At 38.7% G+C, this 21,551-nt stretch overlaps 1 protein-coding gene across 10 annotated transcripts in view; it reads right to left on the bottom strand.

The window, feature by feature from the left end:
• NUMB (NUMB endocytic adaptor protein) overlaps window positions 1-21,551 on the bottom strand; it is a 187,474-nt gene that overhangs the window by 86,705 nt on the left and 79,218 nt on the right. For 8 of the 10 annotated variants that reach the window (XM_067731230.1, XM_067731291.1, XM_067731267.1 and 5 more), the window contains exon 3: window positions 10,687-10,771. The exons of 1 other annotated variant lie outside the window; for it this stretch is intronic. The gene's annotated coding sequence lies outside the window, so the exon portion shown is untranslated. Of the gene's footprint in view, window positions 1-10,686; window positions 10,772-14,347; window positions 14,475-21,551 lie in introns of all 10 variants that reach the window. One more of the 10 variants, XM_067731248.1, reaches the window with a different exon arrangement.

Here is a 21,551-nt window from a genome sequence, read left to right as displayed (position 1 = left end):
GCTCTTCTCTAAATGTTTGATAGAATTTGCCCATGAAGACATCTGGTCCTGGGCTTTTGTTTGTTGAAAGAATTTTTTTTTTTTTTGCGGTACGTGGGCCTCTCACTGTTGTGGCTTCTCCCGTTGTGGAGCACAGGCTCCAGACGTGCAGGCTCAGTGGCCATGGCTCACGGGCCTAGCCGCTCCGCGACATGTGGAATCTTCCCGGACCAGGGCACGAACCCGTGTCTCCTGCATTGGCAGGCGGACTCTCAACCACTGCGCCACCAGGGAAGCCCTGCTGAAAGATTTTTAATCACAGTCCTAATTTCAGTGCTTGTGATTGGTCTGTTTATATTTGCTACTTCTTCCTGGTTCAGTCTCGTAAGGTGGTGCATTTCTAAGAATTATTCCATTTCTTCCAGGTTGTCCATTTTATTGGCATAGATTTGTTTGTAGTAGTCTCTTAGGATACTTTGTATTTCTGTGGTGTACGCTGTAACTTCTTCATTTCTAATTTTATTGATTTGAGTCCTTTCCCTCTTTTTCATAATGAGTCTGGCTAATGGTTTATCAATTTTGTTTATCTTCTCAAAAAACCAGGCTTTAGTTTTATTGATCTTTGCTATAGTTTCCTTCATTTCTTTTTCATTTATTTCTGATCTGATCTTTATGACTTCTTTCCGTCTGATAACTCTGGGGTTTTTTTGTTCTTCTTTCTCTAATTGCTTTAGATGTAAGCTTAGGTTGTTTATTTGAGATGTTTCTTGTTTCTTAAGGTAGGATTGTATTGCTATAAACATCCCTCTTAGAACTGCTTTTGCTGCGTCCCATAGGCTCTGGGTCATCATGTTTTCATTGTCATTTGTTTCTAGGTATTTTTTGATCTCCTCTTTGATTTCTTCAGTGATCTCTTGGTTATTAAGTAGTGTATTGTTTAGCCTCCATGTGTTTGTATTTTTTACAGATTTTTTCCTGTAATTGATATCTAGTCTCATAGCATTGTGGTTGGAAAAGATACTTGGTACAATTTCAATTTTCTTAAATTTACCAAGGTTTGGTTTGTGACCCAAGATATGATCTATTCTGGAGAATGTTCCATGAGCATTTGAGAAGAATGTGTATTCTGTTGTTTTTAGATGGAATGTCCTGTAAATATCAATTAAGTCCATCTTGTTTAATGTATCATTTAAAGCTTGTGTTTCCTTATTTATTTTCATTTTGGAGTATCTGTCCATTGGTGAAAGTGGGGTGTTAAGTCCCCTACTATGATTGTGTTACTGTCGATTTCCCCTTTTATGGCTGTTAGTATTTGCCTTATGTATTGAGGTGCTCCCATCTTGGGTGCATAAATATTTACAACTGTTATATCTTCTTCTTGGATTGATCCCTTGATCATTATGTAGTGTCCTTCTTTGTCTCTTGTAACAGTCTTGGTTTTAAAGTCTATTTTGTCTGATATGAGAATTGCTACTCCAGCTTTCTTTTCATTTCCATTTGCATGGAATATCTTTTTTCATCCCCTCGCTTTCAGTCTGTATGTGTCCCTAGGTCTGAGGTGGGTCTCTCGTAGACAGCTTAAATACAGGTCTTGCTTTTGTATCCATTCAGCCAGTCTATGTCCTTTGGTTGGAGCATTTAATCCATTTACATTTAAGGTAATTATCAATATGTATGTTCCTATTACCATTTTCTTAATTGTTTTGGGTTTGTTATTGTAGGTCTTTTCCTTCTCTTGTGTTTCCTGCCTAGAGAAGTTCCTTTAGCATTTGTTGTAAAGCTTGTTTGGTGGTGCTGAATTCTCTTAGCTTTTGCTTGTCTGTAAAGGTTTTAATTTCTCTGTCAAATCTGAATGAGATCCTTGCTGGATACAGTAATCTTGGTTGTAGGTTTTTCCCCTTCATCACTTTCAATATGTCTTGCTACTCCCTTCTAGCTTGCAAAGTTTCTGCTGAAAGATCAGCTGTTAACCTTATGGGGATTCCCTTGTGTGTTATTTGTTGTTTTTCCCTTGCTGCTTTTAATATGTTTTCCTTGTATGTAATTTTTGATAGTTTGATTAATATGGGTCTTAGTATGTTTCTCCTTGGATTTATCCTGTATGGGACTCTCTGTGCTTCCTGGACTTAACTATTTCCTTTCCCATATTAAGGAAGTTTCTGACTATAATCTCTTCAAATATTTTCTCAGTCCCTTTCTTTTTCTCTTCTTCTTCTGGGACCCCTATAATTCGAATGCTGGTGCATTTAATGTTGTCCCAGAGGTCTCTGAGACTGTCCTCAGTTCTTTTCATCCTTTTTCCTTATTCTGCTCTGCAGTAGTTATTTCCACTATTTTATCTTCCAGGTCACTTATCCGTTCTTCTGCCTCAGTTATTCTGCTATTGATCCCTTCTAGAGAATTTTTAATTTCATTTATTGTGTTGTTCATGATTGTTTGTTTGCTCTTTAGTTCTTCTAGGTCCTTCTTAAACGTTTCTTGTATTTTCTCCATTCTATTTTCAAGATTTTGGATCATCTTTACTAACATTATTCTGAATTCTTTTTCAGGTAGACTGCCTATTTCCTCTTCATTTGTTAGGTCTGGTGGGGTTTTGCCTTGTTCCTTCATCTGCTGTGTGTTTCTCTGTCTTCTCATTTTGCTTATCTTACTGTGTTTGGGGTCTCCTTTTCGCAGGCTGCAGATTCATAGTTCCCATTGTTTTTGTTGTCTGCCCCCAGTGGCTAAGGTTGGTTCAGCGAGTTGTGTAGGCTTGTTGGTGGAGGGGACTAGTGCCTGTGTTCTGGTGGATGAGGCTGGATCTTGTCTTTCTGGTGGGCAGGTCCACGTCTGGTGGTGTGTTTTGGGGTGTCTGTGGCCTTATTATGATTTTAGGCAGCCTCTCTACTAATGGATGGGGTTGTGTTCCTGTCTTGCTAGTTGTTTGGCATAGGGTGTCCAGCACTGTAGCTTGCTGGCCGTTGAGTGAAGCTGGGTGCTGGTGTTGAGATGGAGATCTCTGGGAGATTTTCGCCGTGTGATATTACGTGGAGCTGGGAGGTCTCTTGTGGACCAGTGCTGCTCCTGAGGCTGCTGGGAGAAATTTCCATTTCTCTTCTTTGTTCACACAGCTTCTGGGGTTCAGCTTTGGATTTGGACCTGCCTCTGCGTGTAGGTCACCTGAGCCCATCTGTTCTTCGCTCAGACAGGACGAGGTTAAAGAAGCAGCTGATTAGGGGGCTCTGGCTCACTCAGGCCAGGGGGAGGGAGGGGTACGGAGTGCAGGGTTTGCCTACAGTGGCAGAGCCCAGCGTGACGTCGCACAAGCCTGAGGTGTGCCGTGTGTTCTCCTGGGGAAGTTGTCCCTGTATCACGGGACCCTGGCAGTGGTGGGCTGCACAGGCTTCCGGGAGGGGAGGTGTGGATAGTGACCTGTGCTTGCACACAGGCTTCTCGGTGGCTGCAGCAGCAGCCTTAGCGTCTCATGCCTGTCTCTGGGGTCCACGCTGATAGCCGCGGCTCACACCCATCTCTGGAGCTCCTTTAAGCAGCGCTCTTAATTCCCTCTCCTCGTGCACTAGGAAACAAAGAGGCAAGAAAAAGTCTCTTGCCTCTTCGGCAGCTCCAGACTTTTTCCCGGACTCCCTCCTGGCTAGCTGTGGCACACTAGCCCCTTCAGGCTGTGTTCACGCAGCTAACCCCAGTCCTCTCCCTGGGATCCCACGGAAGCCCGAGCCTCAGCTCCCAGCCCCCGCCCGCCCCAGTGGGTGAGCAGACAAGCCTCTTGGGCTGGTGAGTGTTGGTGGGCACCGATCCTCTGCGCAGGAATCTCTCCACTTCGTCCTCCGCACCCCTGTTGCTGTGCTCTCCTCTGTGCCTCTGAAGCTTTCCCCCTCCGCCACCCGCAGTCTCCGCCCGCAAAGGGGTTTCCTAGTATGTGGAAACCTTTCCTCCTTCACAGCTCCCTCCCACTGGTGCAGGTCCTGTCTCTATTCTTTTGTCTCTGTTTTTTCTTTTTTCTTTTGCCCTACCCAGGTACATGGGGAGTTTCTTGCCTTTTGGGAGCTCTGAGGTCTTCTGCCAGGGTTCAGTAGGTGTTCTGTAGGAGTTGTTCCACATGTAGATGTATTTCTGATGTATTTGTGGGGAGGAAGGTGATCTCCACATCTTACTCTTCTCCCATCTTGAAGCTCCTTCCTCCCCTGTAATTCTTTACTGTTACTACTCTTTTCATTTCCTTCACAGTGCTTTGTATTTTTTAATTACTGGGTTTCTTTTGTTTATTTTGTTTTTTGGGGCCATGCCACACGGCATGTGGGATATCTTAGTTCCCCAACCAGGGACTAAACCTGTGCCCCCTGCAGTTGAAGTGCAGAGTCCTAACCACTGGACGACCAGGGAATTCCCTTTACTTACTTTTTTTGTTTCATTGGTTAAACTCTTTCTTGAACATCATCAGATGACTAAACATCCATCTAATAAATTCTCTAACTTGCTTGATGTAGGAAACACTGGATTATGTTGTTTATATTCAAAATAATCTTAACTAATGTAGGTATTAATCTCCTCTCACCAAGAAGCTAAAAAACTGGTCACTAATATAAATGTGTCACAGTCTGTGCTATGATTCATTATACCTACACACTTCCATTAATTGTTAATTAAATACAACCCTGTGTCCAACAAAGTACTGTGCTAAGTGCTGGAAGAAGAGGAGTCAGGATGAGAAAATAAGGATTATTTCCTCCATTAAGATCTTGAATAATATAAGCATAGGATGGGAGAGACCAAAAAATAGGGCATTTCAAGTAGAAGATGGGGTAGGATAAAGAGTCATAGCATGTATGTAAAAATGTATATTTCATCAAAGCTAAGATACCGTCAGTTGCAAGATATATCATTATTTTACGTTCCAAAAGAGAAAAAAATGCTGCCAAAATTAATTGTTAATTAATAATTGTTCATTAATTGTGAAATATCATCAATAGTAAGATGCATCTCAATATGAGAGATACATCCCAGTTCAGATATGTTCAAGTGTAAAGAAAAAGGAAGAGGAGAAGGGAGAAGAAGAGAAGGAAAAGAATGGGGAGGAGGAGAAGAAAGAAAAAGAAAATGACTATTCTATGGTTAACACAAAATCAATCTTTTTGAGACTTCCTCAAAACATCTCAATGATACGGAATATTAGTTATTTACTAAAGTTTGCTATCAGGAAGGGGACAAAAAGCCACTGAAAGGAATGGTCACAGAGCAACTCTTCCTTTCTTAGTGTTTCCATTTGCCTTGTATATCTTCACCTATCCCTTTTATTTTTCTATATCACCTTGTGTCTCTTGTATACAGCATAGTTGAGTCCTGCTTTGTAATACAAATTGAAAATCTTGTTTCTTTTTAAAGGTGAGTTAAATATAACAAAAAGATAAATCTTTTTTTCAAGATTTTTTTGATGTGGATCATTTTTTTTAAGTTTTTATTGAATTTGTTACAACATTGCTTCTGTTTTGTTTTGGTTTTTTGGCCACGAGGCATGTGGGATCCCAGCTCCCCAACCAGGGATCGAACCCGCTCCCCCTGCATTGGAAGGTGAAGTCGTTACTGGACTGCCAGGGAAGTCCCAGGATAAATCTTTTAAAATCCACATACTTCAAAATTCCAATTGACTTGTGGGTCCTGGGTCATGGCTTAAGGAGGCAAGCATAACTGAAAATCACAACAGCAAATTAAAAATCTTAAAAATGTGTAGTTAATAATACTGAAAATACTCTATTTCAAACCTCATGAGCCACTTACAAATGTATAGCTCTAAATGCTTATATTAGAAAATAAGGCTAATAACTGGTGAGCTAAACATCTATCTGAAGGAATCAGAAAAAGAATAAAGAAAACCCAAGGAAATTAGAACAAAAGACCACCTCCAGTAACATATTAGGCTAGATTATTCACCCAATTCTCTCACTGAAAACAACTAAAAGTGATGGATAAAATTTTATTTCAAAAAATATTAAAAGTATCGAGGAGCTCAAAAGATGGTAAAGGAATAACCAGACCAAAATCTATAAGAAAGAGATAAGTGGCTTAATAAAACTGTCTTTGTCCTATAGACATCTGCCTAACTCACAATGTTGAGCTTCAGATTTGATGATCTCCTGGCAAAGAACAGAAGTCAAAGTTCAAGACCCACCCAACATGGAAAATCTAACAGAAGACCCTTTCTTCATAAAGCTGGGACACACACACACACACACACACACACCCCCCACCAAAAGTTTCATCCTCAGGAAACAAGTGAACCAGAAGTAAACCTAGTCCACCCATTGCCACATAGGATCCCCAAAGGACTACAAGGAAATTTGTCTTCCTGTGGCAAAAGAGAACAAGGATTCCTAAGTGATTGTGAAGACAAGCAAGCCCACGCACATAATTGTAACCCAAATTCAATTCCTTTGGGTGGTTCAGAACCTCAAAGGATGAATCTAGTCACCAAACTGTAGTACCTGAGGCATCTGGAAAAAAAAAAAAAACAGACGTAAATCCTCTTGAAGCAATGCATTTCCTTCTTAGGCCTCAAAGAACACCCACAAATATTTTTTCCAAGGAAACTAAGCAGTTCACAATCAAAATCTCACATAGGATAAATAAAAGAAATCGATAACTAGACACAACATATGAAACTTCAGAAAATCAAAAATCACAGAGCTCAAAAGCAGTCCGAGGTAAAAACAATTCGCTTAAGTGAAGAACTATTTGGCAGCTGATTTATCAATAGCAGCAATGGAATCCAGAAGACAGTGGAATTATTTCTTCCGATGACTGTGAAAATAACTACCACCCCAGGATTTTATACCTAAAGAAGGTAATAAAGACTTTCAGACAAAATAACTGAGTTTACTATAGAAAATCTCATTAAAGAGAATTCTAAAGAGAAAATTTTCTGAAAGATAGTATGCACATGGAAAAATCTGAAATCTCTAGAGGAATCAAGAGCACACCAAGCTGGACTGACATCAAATTTCAGAGACTCATTTTCACTATTTTCTGCCATGTAGACTGAAGAGTAGAAAAGCCAATTGATAGCAAGACAGAAAGAAATAGACTTAAAGGAAAGAGGAAGAAGTAAGGTCCTAGTACCATTGTAAGCCCTGGTTCCAGCTGTTCTTAATCCCTAATGAAAGCCTGTCCTTGGGAACTGGGAGACACCCCACTGTCCTTATGTTAGACCCTGCATTTCCCTTAAAAATGAAGAAGGGAGAAAGGTCAGAAATTAATGAAATTGGAAACATACAATAGAGAAAATCAAAGTCAAGCACTGTTTTTCTGATGAGGCTAAGAAAATACATAAAATCTCTAGCAAGACTGATGAAGGAAAAAATGGAAGGCACAAAAAATATGAGGAATAAAAAAGACAGAGATAAATACTTACACAACAGAAATTTAAAACAAAAAGAATGCTTTAAACAACTTTATGCCAAATACTTTAAAAACGTAGACAAAGTGGATGGATTCTTAAAAAAAAGAGAAAAACTTTCTAAAACCTGGCTAAACTAGAAACAGAAATCCTAGATAAAACCATTTAGAAAACCAAATACATATCTCCCCCTCAAAACACTAAGCTCACACCTCTCCTCCCAAAACACTAAGCCCAGAGAGTCAAACAGAAATTCAACCAAACTTTCAACAAATAGATCAATCCAGTCTTTTCTTTTTTCTTTTATTTATATTATTTTTGGCTGCGTTGGGTCTTCATTGTTGCAAGCAGGCTTTTCTCTAGTTGCGGGGAGCAGGGGCTACTCCTTGTTGCGGTGCGCGGACTTCTCATTGCAGTGGCTTCTCGTCGCGGAGCGTGGGCTCTACGCGCGCAGGCTTCAGTAATTGTGGCTTGTGGGTTCTAGAGCACAGGCTCAGTAGCTGTGGCACACGGGCTTAGTTGCTCCGCGGCATGTGGGATCTTCCCGGACCAGGGCCCAAACCTGTGTCCCCTGCATTGGCAGGCGGACTCTTAAACCACTACGCCACAAGGGAAGCCCTACCATTCGAGTCTTATACAAATCCTTCTGGGAGGTGGGGATGGGGGGGTTAGTTCCCACCTCATTCTTTAAGGTTGGCATAATCTAGATACCAAATCAAATAAGGGCAATACTATAAGAAATAAAAATTATGGACCAATTTCATCTGTGAACATACATACAACAATTCTAAATGGAATATTAATAAGTTAAATTCAACTACACTTTTTTTTTTTGGCCACTCCATATGGCATGTGGGATCTTAGTTCCCTGACCAGGGATCAAACCTGCGCCCCCTGCAGTGGAAGTGTTAAGTGTCAACCACTGGACCACCAGGGAAGTCCCTCAACTACATGTTATTTAAAAAGACCATCATGATTAAGTTGGGTTCATCCCAGCAATGGAAAGGTGATTCAACATTAGAAACTTGATAAATGTCATTCATCATATTAACAGAATGAGGACAACCACATGACCATCTCACAAATGTAGGGAAAGCATCTGATAAAATTCAATACTCAAAAAAAAAAAAAATTCAATACTCATTCTTCACACACATACAAAATCTTAGCCAAATAGCAACAGAAATGCCTTTAACCTACAGAGTATCTAACAAAACTCTATAGCAAAGATTATTCTTAATGGTAAAACATAAGGAGCACTTCCTTTTAAAAACTAAGTGCAATATAAGAATGCCCACTGCTGGGACTTCCCTGGTGGTCCACTGGCAAAGAATCTGCCTTACAATGCAGGGGATGCTGGTTCAATCACTGGTCAGGGAACTAAGATCCCACATGCCGCGTGGCAACTAAGCCCACGCGCCGCAACTAGACCCCACATGCTGCCAACTACAGAGCCCATGCGCTCTGGAACCCGTGCACCACAACTACAGAGGTCACATGCCCTGGAGCCTGCGCACCACAACTAGAGAAGAGAAAACTCGCATGCCACAACTAGAGAGAAGCCCGCACACCACAACAAAGGGCCTGTATGCCGCAACTAAGACCCGACACGGCCAAAAATAAATTAAATAAATAATTAAAAATTAATTTTTTTAAAAAAACCAAAACCCAAAAACAAATGCCCACTGTTAACACTTGTATTGAATACTGTAGTCAAAGTCCTAACTAGCATAGTAAGGCAAGAAAAAGAAACAGTGTAAGCACTGGAAAGGAAGACACAATTACAATCATCATACTTTAGTAACTAGGTACTAAACATAGATCTATATACCAAAAAAGCTTATCAGCAAACAAAATGGAAAAAAAGAGGAAAAACGTACTATTTACAATAGTAACAACAAATAAAGTATCTAATAATTAAATTTAAGAGATTTGAGAGACCTTTACAGAGAAAAAGAAACTTTACTGAAAAATATTTTAAAATATCTAAATAGCTAGAAAGATATACTATGTTCAAAGAAAGGAAGGCTCAATATCATAAAATAAAGAGAATAAAGTAAATGCATGTGTAGATTAAAGCTTCTGGAATCTTGGGCTCATATACAAGCAAGTCCCATTTTTAATAACAGCTTATGAATTTTTACGTAACTTGACTCAAATTACTCACTTTGATGGATATTTTTGCAATTGGTATAAACTTATTAAGCACTAATTATATATACTTTTTAACTAATTGTAGCAAGAGTTGATATCACACTTCAGAATTCTGACAGCTGCAAGGAACAAGTATGAGTGAGGAGCATATGATCGGTACATGGCCGAGTTCTAGTTGAATGTGCTGTGGTCCCACTGATTCAAAGGTCATTCAGTGTGCACAATCACCACAATGTAAGTTCTAATAACCACTCCTGCAAGTGATGAAATGTTGCCAACATTTTACATAACACGTAAAGTTTTCATTCTTGATAATTATCTGTGAACATTGCCAAAACACCATCTCCTTAAAAGTCACCTAAAAATGTAAACATTTATTTTGAATACAAATTCCTCTTACAAGAGGAAAACAGACAAAACACATTCATCATACAATGATCATATTGAGCTCAAAGGGTACCTCTAGTGGACCTATGTGTGGTGCTTACACATACAATACCCTTTGTACATGTGAGACCGATAAGCAGTTGCCCAGTCTGCTTTTATAACAGATCTGAACTTGATCAAATGAATGATTTTCTTTAGGTCTAACTTATTCAATTTTAATTTTGGTTTACATAGATTTCATGAGCTGCTTAAACTTTGCTTTATCCAAATTTCCTAATAGAGTATTAAAAATAATGATCATCTGTTTTACTGGTTGTTAGGAGATGATAATACTAATAGTTAATACTTATTGAATGCTTAGTGTGTGGAAGGCACTGTTTTAAGTGCTTTGTATACAGTAAATCATTTAATCTTCACAATAACCCTCATCAGGTGGATAATATTACTATCACCGTTTTACAGATAGGAAAACTGAGGTACAGAAAAGTTAAGTAACTTTCCCAACGTCACACAAGTAAGTGGAGACGCTTAGTGATTCATACCCAGGTAGCTGTCTCCAGAGCCCAGACCCTCAATTACTATATTGTATTTCTTTTCACGATATTTAAAAGATACACAAAATTACTATGGATGAAAAAACTCACCATTAAAAAAATTATCAATAAGAGTTAAACAACATTTAAGCAATATTAATATCAATACAACTTATCATAGGTTGACACTTCACAGCTATTTCAAAGTTTCATGGCCATGATTAAGAGTTTTGAAGTTGGACAGACCTGGCTCTGAATCTTGACTGTGCCCTTTACAAGCTGTGTGACTTTGGACAAGTTTCGTAACTTCACCAAGCCTCAGTTTCCTCATCTGTAAAATGAGAATAATAAACATCTCACAAAACTGTTGTTAGTAACATAATTATTGCTACATTACATTGATATGTAAATCCAAACAAAACAACAGATACACAAAATAGAGGAGGTTCACAATTTCCCCCAGAAATCAGGGCTTTATTATAAATAATGAAGATGACCACTCCAAGTCACCACAGCAACTATAAGACTCCCATACAAACAGAACCATAATACCCTCTAACTCATAATAAATAATTCCCCTGGATAAAAGTCAAATGCCTAGAGGTAAATTACTGAATCTCTGAAATATAAAATACCATATATACATAGAGAAAGAGACAAATAGATAAGACGTTGTTTGTTGATAACAACTCCCACGAATCCCATTCCACGCATACACTTTCTAAGACTAGTAGTATTCAAGGGGCCCAAAAGAGGAAGAGCGGTGTCAAGAAGGAGTGATTCCTGGCACTGGTGGGAAGAAATTTTTTTAAGAGAAAAACATAAAGAAATAAACATGTCATCAAAGTAGGGTACAACTATCGTTACCACCAAAGAATGATTGTGTCCCTTTACACCTGGCATTTTACACTAGTCAAAACAAGTAAAACTGTCACTACTGCTGTCTTTAGAACCTCAATAAAATAATTTTACAATGAATAATGAGATTTCTATCAATACCTGCATTTACCAATAATACATCCATCTGTGATAAGGTTAGGTGTTTCTTTGACGGGGGTGATTTTAGCAATACAATACAATGATCATTTTAAAAAAGGAAAACTAGGAATTATATTATACAAAAATCCTATAGGATAATTTTGTTAAACAGCTCATCAATACTATCATCAGGGCTTCCCTGGTGGTGCAGTCGTTAAGAATCCGCCTGCCAATGCAGGGGACACAGGTTCAATCCCTGGTCCAGGAAGATCCCAGATGCCACAGAGCAACTAAGCCTGTGTGCCACAACTACTGAGCCTGTGCTCTAGAGCCTGCAAGCCACAACTACTGAAGCCTGCACACCTAGAGCCCGTGCTCCACCACAAGAGAAGCCACCACAGTGAGAAGCCCGCGTGCAGCAACAAAGACAAATGCGGCCAAAAATAAATATATTTTGAAAAAAAAATACTATCATTGGGCTTCCCTGGTGGCGCAGTGGTTGAGAGTCCGCCTGCCAATGCAGGGGACACGGGTTCGTGCCCCGGTCCGGGAAGATCCCACATGCCGCGGAGCAGCTGGGCCTGTGAGCCATGGCCGCTGAGCCTGTGCGCCCGGAGCCTGTGCTCCACAACTGGGGGGGGGGGGAACCACAACAGTGAGAGGCCCGCGTACCACAAAAAAAAAAAAAAAAAAAATTACTATCATCAAGGTGAGTTTTTATGAAGGTTACTAGTCTAAAATATGAATTATATTAATTAAAATAACGTATTACATTAAAATAATTATTAAAATGACTGTGTGTTCATTGTAGCTCAAAGATTTAATAAGGAAATAACTTCCATCCCCCAAAATATCCCCTTTTAACAAATAATTGCAAAAATGGCCTTCAATTTTTCTTCTTTTTTTTTTTTTGCGATACGTGGGCCTCTCACTGTTGTGGCCTCTCCCGTTGTGGAGCACAGGCTCCGGACATGCAGGCTCAGCGGCCATGGCTCATGGGCCCAGCCTCTCCACGGCATGTGGGATCTTCCCAGACCGGGGCACGAACCCGCATCCCCTGCATCGGCAGGCAGACTCTCAACCACTGTGCCACCAGGGAAGCCCCAAATTTTCTTAATAAATTTGTAAAATTATCTGTCTGGAACAAAGGTCATCTAATTTTTACAAAGCACCTTTTTAAAGAAAACTTATTAGTTATATAGGAAATGTTCAGGAAATCCTTAAACTACCTATTTTATAAAAGTTTAAGGAAATGAACATACGACATGAGGTACTCGAGGTTACTACGCCAGGACGGAAATACAAACAAAAAAATCAGGTCCTTTGACTCTGTATCTTAACAATTTGGAGTTTTTCTACCTGATCAGCATTTCCTTCACTACTCTACTTTCTCTAAATGATGAGAATAAATTTTCTGTCCTTTTCATGAGTTCTACAAATCACTGATAAGGTCAAGTCGGTTCAATCACAACTCAAATATTTTAATTTAGGAATTTTTAGGTAAATTTTTTACCTAAATTTTTTATGTAACATAGAGAAAATTTGCAAATATCACTAACTATTTACATTTTGCCCCATTTGCTTTGTCAGTCTCTTTCTTCCTCACACATTTTTTTCTGAACCACGTGAGAGTGAGTTGCAGACACTGTAGCATTTCGGCCCTCAATATTTTCAAGTAGTTTCCTAGGAACACACACTTTCACTTAGATAACTACAGTATAGCTAACCAAATCAGTATTGTGTCAATGTTAAAATTTCTACTATATAATTACAGCACATATTCAAATGTCATTAACTGCCTTAAAAATGTCCTATAAAGTCATTAAATGTCCATTTAAAAATGTCCTCTGATCTCCCCAGTCCAGAATTCAATTCAGAATCATGTACTGCATTTAGTGGTAATGTCTCTTTAGAATCCTACCATCTGGAACAGTTCCTTAGTCTGTCTATGTCTTTTAAGACTGATATTTTTAAAGAACACAGACCATTTATTTTGTAGAATGTTCCTCAATTTAGGTTTGTCTGATGGTCTCTCATGTTTAAATTCAGGCTATGCATTTTTGTAGGAATGTCACAAAGTCATGGTAGGTGCTTCTCACTGCATCATATCAGAAGCTGCAAGAGGCTAGTGGGTTCTATTACCAGTGATGCTAACTTTGATCACTTGGTTAAGGAGTATCTGCCAAGTTTCTCCACTGTGAAGTTATTGTTTTTCTCTTTGTAATAAGTAAATATTTCGTTAGGAACTGTCTTGAGACTACGTAAATATATTCCTCATCAAACTTTCACCCCATAGTTTTGGTACCTGCAGAAGATTCTTGTGAGAAAGTACTATTTTAATTGTTCCAAAATGGTCATTTTCTAATTCCATTTTCTAATTCTACACCTATTAGCCATTTTAATGAATAACTTTCACTTCTCCCCAACTTAGTAATTTATTCATTCACTTACTTATATTCGTATGGTTCTTATTTTTTCAATGGGTTATAATCTATAACTATCATTATTCATTTGGCCAGTGGATGCTTCTCCAAACTGGTTCCTGTTCCTTTTGACTGTCCCCACCATTCTTTGACTATCTCCTTACTTTCTGCAACAATATGTTCCAGCCTCCTCTTGTACTTTCCCTGATCCAGTTCCTCCTGGGATCATCCATTTCTCCAAGGAGCTGTGGTTTCCTTTAAGTGGAGAATGGTTTTGAAACCAGCATGTGGGAGTTAGGTGTGTTCACTGTAACTGCTTCTAGGCCTCTTAGCAAACAAAGCTGGAATATACACAAATACATCTACGCATATGCATACACATATATATGTATACATACAAATACACACATATGTCTCTAAGGGAAAGATACGTAAGTGTATACATGCATACATGTATGTTTCTCTGTCTTTATATAAATAAATGTTAAAAACCATGAGTTCATAACCTCTGATTCAAATCCAGCGCCACAGGGTTCATTGGAGTCTTTTCCTCCTTATATCTAAAACTCCCTTCTCCAACAAAGAAAAACCTGGCTCCCATTTTCCTCAATACACTCATTCATTTGTTGAGTGCTAAAATAGATAGAAAATAGTTTCAAAATTACCAATTCACACCATTACAAAAAACAGCCTACAAATTAGGGTTTGTTATTTGTTTACAGCTCCTTTTATCTTGAATTTCAAAGTATAGGATGCTCAAAAGTTATTTGGCTTACTTTCTCCCTTCAGTGTGTTTATGTTATGAATTTGAAACACAGGTTTGTTTCTGTTTATATTTTAGTGTTTTATCCCAACTTTATTCATTTCCTTTTATGTTTTTAATATAAAAACATGTTACTTATGTTATTAATTTGAAACAGGTTTATTAATTTGTGTGTTTATGTTATTAATTTGTTTATATTATGTTATTTAAATTATGTTATTAACTTGAAACACAGGTTTATTTGTTTCTGTTTATATTTTAGGGTTTTATCCCAACTTTATTGATTTTCTTTGCTGATTTTTTGTTTTGTTTTGGTTAGTATCTAAAACATTAGCATGACAATGTTCTCTGATATTCTGCACTGATATCACATGCAATGCTACCAGGGGTTCTCTCTCAACCAGTGATTGTAATACAACTTCATAGTTTAGAAAGTATATTTCCCACAAGAAATGAGCCTTTCTGTAGCCAATCACATGTATCTACCACCATCCCACTGAGGCCAAGCTGTTTTCCGGGAATTACTGTTTCTAGATATAGAAAGAAGGATAAAATGAAATGGGCAAACCCTACTACAGCAAGATATTACTTGTAAAATAGTTTTCATGCTACTTAGAGAGATGCCACAGGGTAGAAGAGGGCAGGACCCAGTGGGTAGAACTCCAGGTCCCTGCCCTGACTTGAATTCAAGATGCTATTGCTTTCACTGATATAATATATTGAGCTTTAGTCTGAGATTTTGCTCATCCAATTCATTCAGCAAACATTCACTGAGTGTCTATGTTGTCCCAGGCACTGTTGTAGGTGCTTCAGTGAAAAAAGCCTTCATGGGACTTACAATTCTAGTTGTGGGAGAGATAAACTATAAACCTAAGTAAACTGTATATAGTTAGTTAAAAGATGAAAGTTATAGAAAAAATTCAACAAGATAGTTTGCAATATTATATAGCATGTCCAGTTTAGGTCTCACTGAAAAAAGAAAGCTTCCTTTTATATGAATAATTTTTTTAAGTTTGAAAGTCATTAGGAGAGAAGAAGAGCAATCCAATTTTTCAGTTGGTGCTAACCTTATATCTACAGGCCCAGGGACAGACTATGAGAAAAAAGTCATAAGACATTTTCCTTCCTTCTTCACTGAATCTTAGCCAAAATCTAGAAATATTTAGGTTGGTTTTTCTCAATCCAGATCCTCTACTTTGTAAGTAATTACATATCTCTCCTAGACTCTGGCAAAGGGCTTTCCATCAATCTCAAACTCAAAATATTAAATTTCTTTTTTTCTTCAAACGATTTTAGTGGGAAATTGATAGAGGCACTATCAGGGCTGTTAACCACTCTTTTAGACCTTTAATCCTAACCAGATCACACTATCACTCCCCTACATTTACAATCAACAAAAGACTAAGCTAGCTAATCTTTCTCAGTTGTGCTAGACCATACCACTCAAATCCTAAACAACTGGGTTTGTTTGAACCTAAGTGCAGAACTTTATAATAACCACCGGTAACAGTTAATAGTCCCTGCCACGTCCCAGGTATTATTTTAAATGACTTATATATATTACTTCTTTTATACTTCAAAACAACCCTACGTGATAAGTATCATTAGTACATCCCTTTTATAGATGAAGAAACTGAGAAATGAAGAGGTTAAACAACCTGCTCAAGGTTACAAAGCTTCTAAGTGATAGAGCTGGAATTAAAAAACAGGCAGGCAGTTAGTTTGTGCCATTAACTGCACATATTAAACTGATTCTCAAAAAATCTTTATATAATGTGTTCTAGATTCTATCTTGCTAGATTTAACCAATTCAGTCTATGGAGGGAAAAAATATCTGACTTCAATGCTGTCATCCCATATATATGCTATTTTTCAAAGCTTCAACTGAATACTTGATCACCATGCCATGAAAGGGTCCAATGAAACTATTAATAAAAATGTGACCAGGAATAGTAGCAAATCAAATCCAACAATGTATAATAAGAATTATACACCACAACCAAGTGGGATTATTCTCAGGTATGCAAGGCTGATTCAACATTTGTAAATCATTTAATGCAATCCATCACATTAACAGGTTGAAAAGAAAAGTCACATGATCATATCAAGAGATACAGAAAAGGCATTTGACAAAATCCAACACTCATTCATGGTAAAAATTCTCAGCAAGCTAGGAGTAGAGAGTAATTTCCTCAACTTAATAAAGAACACCTACAAAGACCTACAGCTGACATTTTACTTAATCATGAGAAACTAGAAGGCTTCCTGAAAAGATCAAGAACAAGGCAAAGGGACTTCCCTGGTGGTCCAGCAGTTAAGACTCTGCGCTCTCAATTCAGGGGGCCCGGGTTCGATCCCTGGTCAGGCAACTAGATCCTGCATGCCACCACTAAAAGATTCCACATGCCGCAACTAAAAATCCGCATGCCGCAACTAAAGATTCAGCATGCCGCAAATGAAGACCCCATGTGCCCGCATGCTGCAACTAAAGATTCAGCATGCCGCAACTGAAGATCCCATGTGCCCACATGCTGCAACTGAAGACCCAGGGCAGCTAAATAAATAAATATTTTTTTAAAAAAAGGAACAAGGCAAAGATGTCTCCTCTTACCACTCCTTTGTAACATCATATAACTCCTAGTTAACATCATTAACTAGGAAATGCTAGTTAATGGAATAAGACAAGAGAAGGAGATAAAAGGTATACAGAATAGGAAGGACAAAGTAAAACTGTCTTTGTTCGCAGATGATATGATCATCTACATGGAAAATCTAAGAGTCGGCAAAAAAACTCCTGGAACTAATAAGCAATTAACGATAGCAAGGTTGCAGGATACAAGGTCAATATACAAAAGTCAATCACTTTCTTATAGTATACCAGCAATGAACAAGTGAAATTTGAAATTACAAATTATACATTTACATTAGCACCTAAAAAATTAAATACTTAGGTATAATTTATGGCAAATCTAACAAAATATGTACAAGATCTTGAAAACTACAAAATTCTGATGAACAAAGTCAAAGATAAACTAAATAAATGGAGAGATAATCCATGTTCATGGATAGGAAGACTCAATATTGTTGAGGTATCAATTCTTCCCTACTTGATCTATAGATTCAACACAGTTCCAATCAAAATCCCAGCAAGTTGTTTTGCAGACATCAACAAACTCATTCTAAAATTTAAAGCCCCAAATGGACCCACATAAACACTGTTAACTCATCTTTGACAAAAGAGCAAAGGCACTATAATGGAGAAAAGATAGTCTTTTTAATAAATGATACTGGAACAACTGGACAGCTACATGCAAAAAAAAATTAATTTAGACACAGATTTTATACCCTTCACAAAAATTAATTAAAAATGCATCGGAAACCTAGATGTAAACTGCTAAACTATAAAACTTGTAGAAGATAACACAGAAAGAAAAAATCTAGATAACCTTGGGTATGATAATCACTTTTAAAATAAACCAAAGGCATGATCTGTGAAAGAAATAACTGATGAGCTAGACGTCATAAAATTAAAAACTTCTGCTCTGCATAAGACACTGTCAAGAGAAGAGAATACAATCCACAGAATGGGAAAAAATATTTCCAAAAGACACATCTGACAAGGGACTGTTACCCAAAATATACGAAGAGGGACTTCCCTGGTGGTCCAGTGGGTAAGACTCCACGCTCCCAATGCAGGGGGCCTGGGTTCGATCCCTGGTTGGGGAACTAGATCCCACATGCATGCCGCAACTAAGAGCTTGCATGCCACAACTAAGAAGACTGCATGCTGCAACTAAGAGCCCACATGCCCCAACTAAAGATCCTGCATGCTGCAACGAAGGTCCAGCATGCTGCAACTAAGACCCTTCGCAGCCAAAATAAATAAATAAATATTTTAAAGTATATATACAAAGAACTCTTAAAACTAACAATTCAATTTTAAAAATGTGCAAAAGACTTGAACAGATATCTCAACAAAGAAGATATACAGGACTTCCCTGGTGGCACAGTGGTTAAGAATCCACCTGCCAATGCAGGGGACACGGGTTTGAGCCCTGGTCTGGGAAAATCCCACATGTCGCGGAGCAACTAAGCCCGTGCACAACTACTTAGCCTGCGCTCTAGAGCCCGCGAGCCACAACTACTGAGCCCACACACCACAACTACTGAAGCCCTCGCACCTATAGCCCATGCTCGGCAACAAGAGAAGCCACCGCAATGAGAAGCCCATGCACCACAACAAAGAGTAGCCCCCGCTCACTGCAACCAGAGAAAGCCCGCGCGCAGCAACGAAGACCCAACACAGCCAATAAATAAATAAACAAATAAATTTCTAAACAAAAAGGAAGATATACAGATGGCAAATAAGCTCATGAAAAGATGTTCAAAATCATATGCCATTGGGGAACTGCAAATTAAAACGACAATGAAATACCACTATACACCTATTGGAATGACTAAAATCCAGAACACTGACAACACCAAATTCTGGCAAGGATGTGGAACAACAGTTACTTTTCATTCATTGTTACTGGGAATGCAAAATGGTACAGCCACTTTGGAAGAGTATGGAAGCTTCTTACAAAACTAAACATACTGTTACCTTACAATCCAGCAATCCCCTCCTCCCAGGTACTTACCCAAAGGAGCTGAAAACTCCACACAAAAACCTGCACATGGTTGTTTATAAAAGCTTACTTCATAATTGCCAAAACTTGGAAACAACCAAGATGTCCTTTAACAGATGAATGGATAAATAGTAAACTGTGATACATCTAAAGAATGGAATAATATTCAGCACTAAAAAGAAATGAGTTATCAAGCCATGAAAAGACATAGGGAAACCTTAAGTGCATATTACTAAGTGAAAGAAGCCAATCTAAACATACTGTATGATTCCAACTCTACGACATTCTGGAAAAGGCAAAAATATGGGGACACTAAAAAGACTGTCAGTGGTTGCCAGGGACTAGAGGGTTTTGAGGGATAAAGAGGCAGAACACAGAAAATGTCACGACAATGAAACTATTCTATATGATACTCTAATGTTGGATATGTTATATATGTGCCAAAACCCATAGAATGTACAAAACCAAGAGCGAAACCTAATGTAAAATACAGACTTGAGGTAAGAATGATATGTAATGTAGGTTCATTGATTGTAACAAAGGGCACCACTCCAGTGCCAAATGTTACTAGTCGGGGAGGTTGTTTATATGTGGAGGCAGAGGGAATATATGAACTCCCTGTACTTTCTGCTCAATTTTGCTGTGAATCTAAAACTGCTCTTAAAAATAAAGTCTGTTAAAAAAAAGAAAAAAGAAAAAAAGACCAGACCCAATTAGGAAACTTACAACAGGCCAAAAAGACTTCTCTCCAGGATCAAGTAGGCATGGAACCATATATGTTTGCCCTTTGTGTATAGCATTTTACCCAGTTATCCACTCACCTACCTGAACGATCAAGAAACCCACATTTTGGGTAGAGGTAGAGAAACAGGTGAAGAAATACAAACCTTCAGTTAGAAAATACACAAGCTGCAGGGATATAACATACAGCATAAGGAATATGGTCAGTAATATTAGAGGACTTCCCAGGTGGCACAGTGGTTAAGAATCTGCCTACCAATGCAGAGGACATGGGTTCAATCCCTGGTCCAGGAAGATCCCACATGCTGCAGAGCAACTAAGCCCGTGTGCCACAACTACTGAGCCTGCACTCTAGAGCCCACAAGCCACAACCACCGAGCACATATGCCACAACTACTGAAGCCCGCATGCCTAGAGCCCATGCTCCGCAACAAGAGAACCCACCACAATGAGAAGCCCTCGCACCGCAACGAAGAGTAGCCCCTGCTCGCCTCAACTAGAGAAAGCCTGCACGTAGCAACGAAGACCCAACACAGCCAAAAATAAATTAATCAATTAAATAAAATTTAAAAATATAGTACAGGGCTTCCCTGCTGGCGCAGTGGTTGAGAGTCCGCCTGCCGATGCAGGGGACACAGGTTCATGCCCCAGTCCAGGAAGATCCCACATGCCGCAGAACGGCTGGGGCCGTGAGCCAAGGCCGCTGAGCCTGCACATCCGGGGCCTGTGCTCCGCAACGGAAGAGGCCACAACAGTGAGAGGCCCGCGTACCGAAAAAAAAAAAAAAAAATTACAATAACTTTGTATAAGGACTAGACTTATCGTGGTGACCGTTTCATAACGTATGCAAATATCAAATCACTATGTAGTACACCTGAAGCTAATGTAATACTGTTTGTCAACTATATTTCAATTAAAAAAGAAACCCACATTTCTATATCTTAATCCAAAAACATGTCTCAAGAGTAACAGTTCCTCTTCCTATATTAGACAAAAACATCTAAGTGCTGCTTCTTAATTCTAGAATTATTTTTTAATGCAATTTGTAAAAAACATTGTTATTTGAACCAGAAAACATACCATATGAATTGGGGACCATTTATAGGACAGATACTCTTCTAGACTGTGGAAATAAGGCAGAGAATTAACCAAAGTCCCTATCCTCCTGGTGGTGTATTCTATTTGGGGAGAATGTGAAAATAATAGAGAAACAAATATATGTTATGTTATGAAGAAAAATCAAGCATGGTGAGAGGAAAGAAAGTGTTGGTGTTGGAGGGTAGATAGAAAGGACTCTCTTTTAAATAAAGTGATAAAGGAAGGCTTTGCTCATTAGGTTATACTTGAGCAGACAATTCTGAAGGTATTGAGTAGCGAGAGGGTAAGCCCAAGTAGAGAGGTGGGAAAGAACATTCCAGGTCAAAGGAATAAGTGTACCAGTCCTGAGGCAGAACTATGTTCCCTGTGCTAGAGAAGAGCAAGGAGATGATGTGGCTGCAGCTCCTACAGTGAAGGGAAGGTAGAAACTGAAGTCAGAAAGGAAGCCAAGTGCTTCAAAGGGTTTCACAGGATATTTGG

The sequence above is a fragment of the Pseudorca crassidens genome, chromosome 1, assembly GCF_039906515.1.
Source record: "Pseudorca crassidens isolate mPseCra1 chromosome 1, mPseCra1.hap1, whole genome shotgun sequence".
NCBI classification, from domain to species: domain Eukaryota; kingdom Metazoa; phylum Chordata; class Mammalia; order Artiodactyla; family Delphinidae; genus Pseudorca; species Pseudorca crassidens.
The sequence above is the reverse complement of the archived record's forward strand: the minus strand, read 5'-3'. Positions and strand labels throughout refer to the sequence as shown.